Source organism: Meleagris gallopavo, chromosome 1 (genome assembly GCF_000146605.3).
Source record: "Meleagris gallopavo isolate NT-WF06-2002-E0010 breed Aviagen turkey brand Nicholas breeding stock chromosome 1, Turkey_5.1, whole genome shotgun sequence".
Classification (NCBI taxonomy): Eukaryota; Metazoa; Chordata; class Aves; order Galliformes; family Phasianidae; genus Meleagris; species Meleagris gallopavo.
In genome coordinates, this window is record NC_015011.2 from 85,521,299 (window position 1) to 85,528,853 (window position 7,555).

The 7,555-nt window shown below is 35.5% G+C and overlaps 1 long non-coding RNA gene across 1 annotated transcript in view; it reads right to left on the reverse strand.

Moving 5' to 3' along the window:
- Positions 1–2,769: 2,769 nt before the first annotated feature.
- LOC109365611 overlaps positions 2,770–7,555 on the reverse strand; it is a 5,554-nt gene continuing 768 nt past the window's right edge. The window contains exons 2-3 of the long non-coding RNA XR_004158761.1: positions 5,071–5,177; positions 2,770–2,941 (exon numbers count right to left, since the gene is read on the reverse strand). This is a non-coding gene — a long non-coding RNA (uncharacterized LOC109365611). The remainder of the gene's footprint in view (positions 2,942–5,070; positions 5,178–7,555) is intronic.

Genomic DNA, 7,555 nt, shown 5'->3' on the forward strand with positions numbered 1-7,555 from the left:
ATACTAAGAACTGAAAAGAAATAACATTCAATCACAGAGCAGGAAATTAATTAGATAGTGACCTCTAATAAGAGTCCCCGAAAAATGAATATACAGTAGGGCGCTCCTTTGTTAACCGTTTTCCTTTAAAATAATAAAAAATAATCTATTCATTCCAGGAGAGAGAAGAGCAGAGTAAACTAAGAACTTTATAAATAAACAATATAAGATTATATTTTAACAACAGTATTAGAAATTATATCTCAGTGATTTATTACATTTGTCTTTCAAATAATTTTGTTTTGTTTGCTTTCTTTTGACTATTCATTTCTTCTTAAAACATTTTTACAGCCTTTTTTCCATACAGGCTACTATTCTCACTGCCTACTTCAGTATTATATTTGATACAAGTAGGAGTTTTAAATCCTTATATTTTAGGCACAAATGTCACTCACTCTATTACCAGGAGAAATACCATCACAAGTCCGCTAGTAAGGGATGACATGCTCCACACCAGCCTTTACTTCACAGATGTCTGGTGACAATGCAGGAACAGAGATATGGATATGTTGGGGCTCAAATTAAAGTCTAGATGGAGTAGGAAGCAATTTCATTGTGGTGTTCTATTAGGTCTATTCACTTCAAGAAAGCCCCCTGAAGCTGCTTCTCCTTCTCTTTCCAATTTTGTGATCTACCCTGGAACCAAGTTGCTAGTTTCTGACACTTGTTCCTTTCCCCATTTTAGCTTTCCAGATTCTAGCTGTCAGGAACTGCTTGTCCTCAGCTTTCTGCTTCCTGGTGCTAGGAGACAAACAAGTAGGTTGTGCCCTTCCGCTTGCTATCTTCCTACCATGTACATTAAACATTCTCTCCACTGTCATAGTCCAGATTAGGAGAGCAGATGCCTTCTTTTGTGATCGGTAACCTTCTTCACTGACTGCAAGAGAGTAGCTATCTGAAAATCAGCAAACAATGAAATCCATCTCAGCCTATGATGACTGCTTACTTTCTTAGACCAAATGTACAGCGACCTTCTGCAACGATGCTCCATTTCCAATCCTTTTCCTGTCCTAACATGATTCTCTGTCACTGCTCCTTAACAACTTGATCTTTCATTATTTATTGGTACTTCAGAATAGGCCATGTTTTCTTTAACTGTAGATTTGTGAAAATATTCAGCAACGTGCCAGGAACACCTTGATAGCTAATTTATCTCCCTACCACATTTTTCTTCTTGAAAGATTTCTTGACGATCACAGAATCACAGAATGTCAAGAATTGGAAGGGACCTCAAAAGATGATCTAGTCCAATGGACAGCTACAAGACTATAACAATTTGTGCACATAATTTCCATGACTAGCAGACGTTAAATAGAACTTGAAAAGTTTAGCTACTACAAGGAGAATAATGATCACTAACACAAATACAAAATTGTCACTAGATAATATAATGTAACCTAGCACAATTCTCATGGTTAAAATACATGTGCAGCTCTTTGGACTAGACATATTTGTTGGGTAATATAAATGAAAGTTGTTAAGGCAGATTAAGTCTTACATTCAAAGCCTTCCAATAGAACTTCACTGGTTTATTCCTAATATATTCCTGCAGTAGAAAACAGGGGAACAGTGAGAACAGAGATCTCTATTTCCCATAAGTAATACATCTCAACGGTGACAAAATCATTAGAAAATTTTATTATGAAGCTCTAAGAATTATTACTATTTATAGAGCAGATTTGCACAGCCATTCAGATCTGCCCATCTAGAGCAGATTTCTATGCAATGGAAATATGTATTTATGCACAAACACACATACATCATACATATCCCCTAATACACTTGGATAAATAAATATATATTTTATTTAGGACAGGATTTTCTTTTTAAATCCAACAAAAGCAGCAGAAGAGTAGCATTTTTCCATCCCTTTATTCTTCCTTGATTTTTCTTCCTGGCACAAAAACTATCTGAGACATATGCCTGGCAAATAACATTGAACTGGAAATAGGTAGAGCCTGGCAAAGGCCCAAATGACTGAAAACAGACTTTTACCATAGCAGATACTGAATAGCTTTGACAATAGTTAGTGGTAATAATGCCACCTTCAATAATTGTAAAGATGTGTTAAAGCTTTAGAAAAAAATGGATAAACATTTGGGTACACCACTATATAACCGCACAAAGGATGTAAGAGCTCTCTTTAAATACCAGCAAGCATGTAAGTGACTGAATGTCAAAACATTAAATTTGGTATTAGTAAAATCTGAATTTAAAAGTGGTTTTTAAACAAATTTGTTTGTAATAAAGGTCTACCTTATAGAATATTATCATAACAGTTCATTTATAACACGTAATTTAAGATTATGGAGTCAGATGTTTAGATATCAAGAAGAACTTTTTCTCATCAAATTCTGTGAAGCTGTAATACAATTCAATGTCTAGATAGAACAGTGTACTGGCAAAACATACCTTAACCTGTCTGATGTAACAGTTTTTAATAAGTCAACTTGGAAATCAAATCTATACATAAAATAATAATTAGATAGTTTATTACCACTGGGAAAATAAATAATAATAATAATTTTATAATCCTATGTCTTACATGTTTCCTCTTTTTTTAATATATAATGTATTTTTGCTTATCTTAATTCTTAATGTTTCCATGATTTGGTTAAGTTCTACTACTCATTGCACTTCAGTTACGCATGGCTTCTTAACATTACATAGCCTGTTATTAGCTACTTCATTATATACTATATAATTCTATGCTATATTATCATTGTGTATTCTACTCTATATTACTATGTAAACTACTGCTGTAACAAATCATTAATGAAAATTAAAAGGTCCTCTTGATCTATAAGTACTGTTCCTTAAGGTTTTCAGTTCAAAGATAATGAATAAGCACTTACTGAACTGCTTCCCTTCATACAGTCATGCCACATCATCTGCAATCAAGCTGATTAAAGCCAACAAAAGAAGAGTTAATAATTTCCTATGTAAATAACATTGCTCAAATAGTTTCATGGTTATGTAATGATCACCTATGAAAGAGACACTAAAGCAAAACAAATAGAACACATAAAACAGGGAGAAGACATTATGTGATTTACGCTCAAATGAGATATTCCATTAGAACAGAATATATGAAATATGAATTCTTGGCAACAGAAATTTTATTTAATTCATTCTGCAGTGTTCAAGAGGAAAACATTACAATCTGTTCAGCAACAGAAATATAATAAAATACCTAAGGCCAACTTTCTTTCATCATCATCTGTATGTCAAGAAATAGTATTATTTTTCATTCAATGAATTAGCAGCATATGTGCAGATACACTGTAACCTGTAACTCCCCTCTCTTGTACCTATACATGTACTGCTAAACACTTCTGAACAAGTAGCCTCAGAACTGAAACTTCCATGGCTGCACAAATGGGCTCAGTCTCACTAATTAGATCTGCTGAAGGAGGTTAGCTCTGCCAGACAAACATGATTTCACAGCGTACTCCAAAGTCTCCAGTTTGGTATGTCCTGGAGTGCAGGCAAGTTCACAGGATATGCCTCTACCACTGAGATCATTTTGGCTTATCTTAATTAGCGTTTACATGCATGGTTCCAGTAACACTACTTTTGCAGGAACATCCCAATGTTAACTATATGCAGTTTCCAAGGTGATCCCTTCTTAAAGTTTTCCTCTTTGAAAAGAGCCTGTTTGGCATCCTTAGCATTATGGACACTTTCTGCTATTAAGAAAAGCACCATTAAACCCCACAAAATGATCTATTTTCCTGGTAAGAAACCACAATGATATTTCTTGATAAAACAATTCTTTGCTGCAGACTAAGGCTGAAGGGTTTTGAACTGTATGCAATAATGTAAAATCTCATAATTTCCCATGATAATCAAGATTTTGTTATTACTGTACCAACTCTTTGCTAGCATTCAATTATCCATTTGAAACCTCTATAAACAAATGATTTTTTTTGCCCATTGTTAGATATTAAAAGGGGCCCATTCTCCAGACAATAGGCATTTAGCTATTTGTGAAAATATAATCATTTAAAGGGATCTCATTCTGAGTATTTAGTGAGACACACACACCCCTAATAACAATCACCATTCCTTCAGAAATATTAGGTGCCCTCAAGATTAAATATTAGTACAAATTTCTCCAGAAAGAGGCTGTAAATAATAAATATATATATTTTTTTTAATAAGACAATTGGACAAATGGAGCAACAGTTTCCTTTGGGGAGATGAAATATGCATTATTTTCCTATACAAGGCAAGTGGGAAAAGGAGATTTTGTTGGGTGGCACTTTTGATAACAGTCTTTAATTCCTTTTGGAAGAGCACTCTAGTCACTGGGATACAGAGCAAACATATGAATTTCTAAAGATAGCTAACAATTTTTCTCCCCCACACAAATCAAATCAATTCTTTGAAACTAAAGGATTGTGGGAAAGAAACTCACTCTCTGTTCAGATCTATTCTTAGTCCTTAATTAGATCTTCATGTCAGTATTAAAAAAAAAATCAGATTTGGATGAGAAAAACACGATAGGTAAATGATAAACCTACATGAACTCTGATGGCATATTGTTGATCTATTTTCCTTTTTCCCAAATGCGGTCATACTTTCTGTTGGTATAAATACTTGTATGTTTTGGGAGGATTCATGGAAAAATGATCATTTAAGGAAATTCCTGAAAGCTATTTTAAATTCTTTTTTTTTCATTTATGTGAATCTTAAACATGAAATTAGCTAGCAGAGACAGTATTACTTGAACAAGAAGATAATCACACAAGCAGGTAAACAGAGAATAGACTGAAGACAACTATTTATGAATACATTTGTATCAAATATTTGTCATGCTATTTAGAAAATTGAACAAATACATAAATATTATGCTTTAACAACAGATAATGTAACAACAGATAATGTATAATCACAGAGAGAATGAGTGAATTAATAACTCACAGAGGCACACAGAAACTAAAGGAAATAAAGTCACTCACATGGAGAATTCAGATCCCAGAAGATAGTATTTTTAAATACTCTAAACAGAAATGGTGTTGACCTTACCTTTCAAAGCGAGGAAGCCAGCCAACCTTTCCTCACATAACTGTGATTCACAGGATTGTTAAGCTACTAATGAATGCCACATTTTCCCACATTTACATCATAATCTGCTAAAAGGAGTCAGAAAAAGGTATAAGGCTTTCAGTTTCATGATCATGAAAGAGTGAGATTTGTGTTCACTTTAGATAGAAAAACTACAAGCTTTACACGTCTGACTTTCCTTTTTACCACATACACACACAAAAAAAACAAAAAACAAAACAAACAAAAAACAAACAAACAAACAAAAAAACAGGCAGCAGAACCTCAGGCATACCGCAGTTCTGCAGAGAGACTGCTTGTAATCATGAAAGATCAATATGCTCTGCCTTTCTACATATGTGTCTATAGCACCACACACATATACAAGGGCTGCTTCAAAAGTAACATTTTCTATTTTCATAGACTGGCCCACAATTTCAGAGGTGGATGTTGATAGTATGACAGTAGAGGTTGAACCCTCCTGCAAATATTCCATTACATTTTGTTGCTGTGTGACAAATAGGCAGCAAAAGTAGCAGTCTCACAAATTGGAGTCCGACATGGAAGAGTGTATGAAGCGAAAGTGTATCAGTGAATTCCTCCACATGTAAAAAATTCTACTCGTTGACTCATGAATGACTAAAGTGCACTCATGAAAAATTTCTGGCACAGGTGGCCACAGAGCCAACAAGGGAAGATGCTCAGCTGGGTTTGACATTTACAAATAAGGAACAACCGATTTGAGAAATTACTGTCAGAACAGCCTTCACTTCACTTTGCATCTTTATGAGATGGTAGAGTTCAAGACCCTAAGGTGACTGAGGAGAAATTGATGTTCACTCTTGCAGAGATAATGTTAGGAAAGCCAGTGCTAGCCTGGAGTTGAATCTAGGAAGCTGTGTGCAGAGCAACAAGAAGGTTTTTACAAGTATTCTAACAGCAAAAGGAAAACTGTGGAAATTTTGGGCCCACTGCTGAATGGAGCAAAGGAAATGGTGACAAATTACACAAAAAATCTGAGGTAACTCTATGCTTTCTTTGACTCAGCCTTTAAGTGAAACTCTCCTTAATGAATTCCAGACCTTTTAGATAAGAGGGAAATTCTGAAGCAAGTATGGTTTACTCTTTTTGGAAGAGGATTACATTACAGAGCACTTAAATGTACTAGATGTACTTAAAGCAATTGGGCCAGAAAGATCACATTTGTAAGTGCCAAGGAAGTTAGCTGATGTCACTGTAAGACCACTGTCAAGTATTTCTGAAAGGCCATGATGACTGGGATTCTTGAAGGAAAAAGCAAATATCCCTTTGAAGGGCAAGAAGTAAAATTATAAGAACTACAGGCCTGTCAGCACCTCATCCCAAGGAAAATGATGGACAAAATCCTCCTCAAAAAATACTTCCAAACACACATACAAGGTGGTGACTGGGAATATTGAACGTGGATTTATGATGAGGAAATCATGTTTCGTCATTGCCAACAGCCTTCTACAGTGAAGTAACTAACCTGGTGGATAAGGAGAAAGCAGATGATTTTGTTTATCTTGACCTTAATGTGGCTTTTGATGCCACATCTTATAACAACATCTTTACAGACAAGCTAACAAAATAGATATTGCATATGAGGACAATGAGCTGGGCAGAAAACTGCCAGAGTTGCAATAAGTGATATGCAGTCCAGCTGAGTCAAGCCATTAGTGATGATCTCAACTACGGGTCAACATCAAGGCTAACACCTTCAACATTTTCATTAACAACCTGGAAGATAGGACAGCGTCCCTTCAGTAAGTTCACAGATTATATGAAATTGAAGGAGTGGCTGGTACACCAGATGGTTGTACTGTCTTTCAAAGGGATTGGGAGAACTGGGGTAGATAGAACTACATGAAACTCAAAACCGGGAAATGAGAAGTCTTGCACATAGAGAGAAATAATTGCAGGTATCATTACATGTTAAGCACTGATCAGCTGGAAAACAGCTGTGTGGAAAACGACCTTGAAACCCTGGTAGACTGCAAGCCACCTATTCGACAGCAATGTGCCCTTGCAGGAGAAAGAAAAAAAAAGACTAACAACATATGATCTTTTGTTAGGAAGCACACTGCCAGCAGATGGAGGGATGTGATCCTTCCTTTCTACTCACTGCTGCTGAGGCTATTTCTCAAATATTGGACTCAATATTGAGCTCTCCAGATCAAGACAGATATGGACTTACTAGAGCAAGCCCATTACAGAGCTACTAAGATGATGGAAGGACTGAAGCATCTGTAAAACAGGAGAGGCTGAACAAGCTTGGGTTCAGGCTGGCAAACAGAAAGTTCAGGAGGGATCTTAACGATGTGTATAAACATTCATAGGGAGAGAATGAAAAAAACAAACTTCTCAGTAATGCCCAGTGGCAGGACAAGAGGCAATGGGCACAAAATTAAATGTATGAAATTTCATCTGAATTTAAGAAAACTTTTTT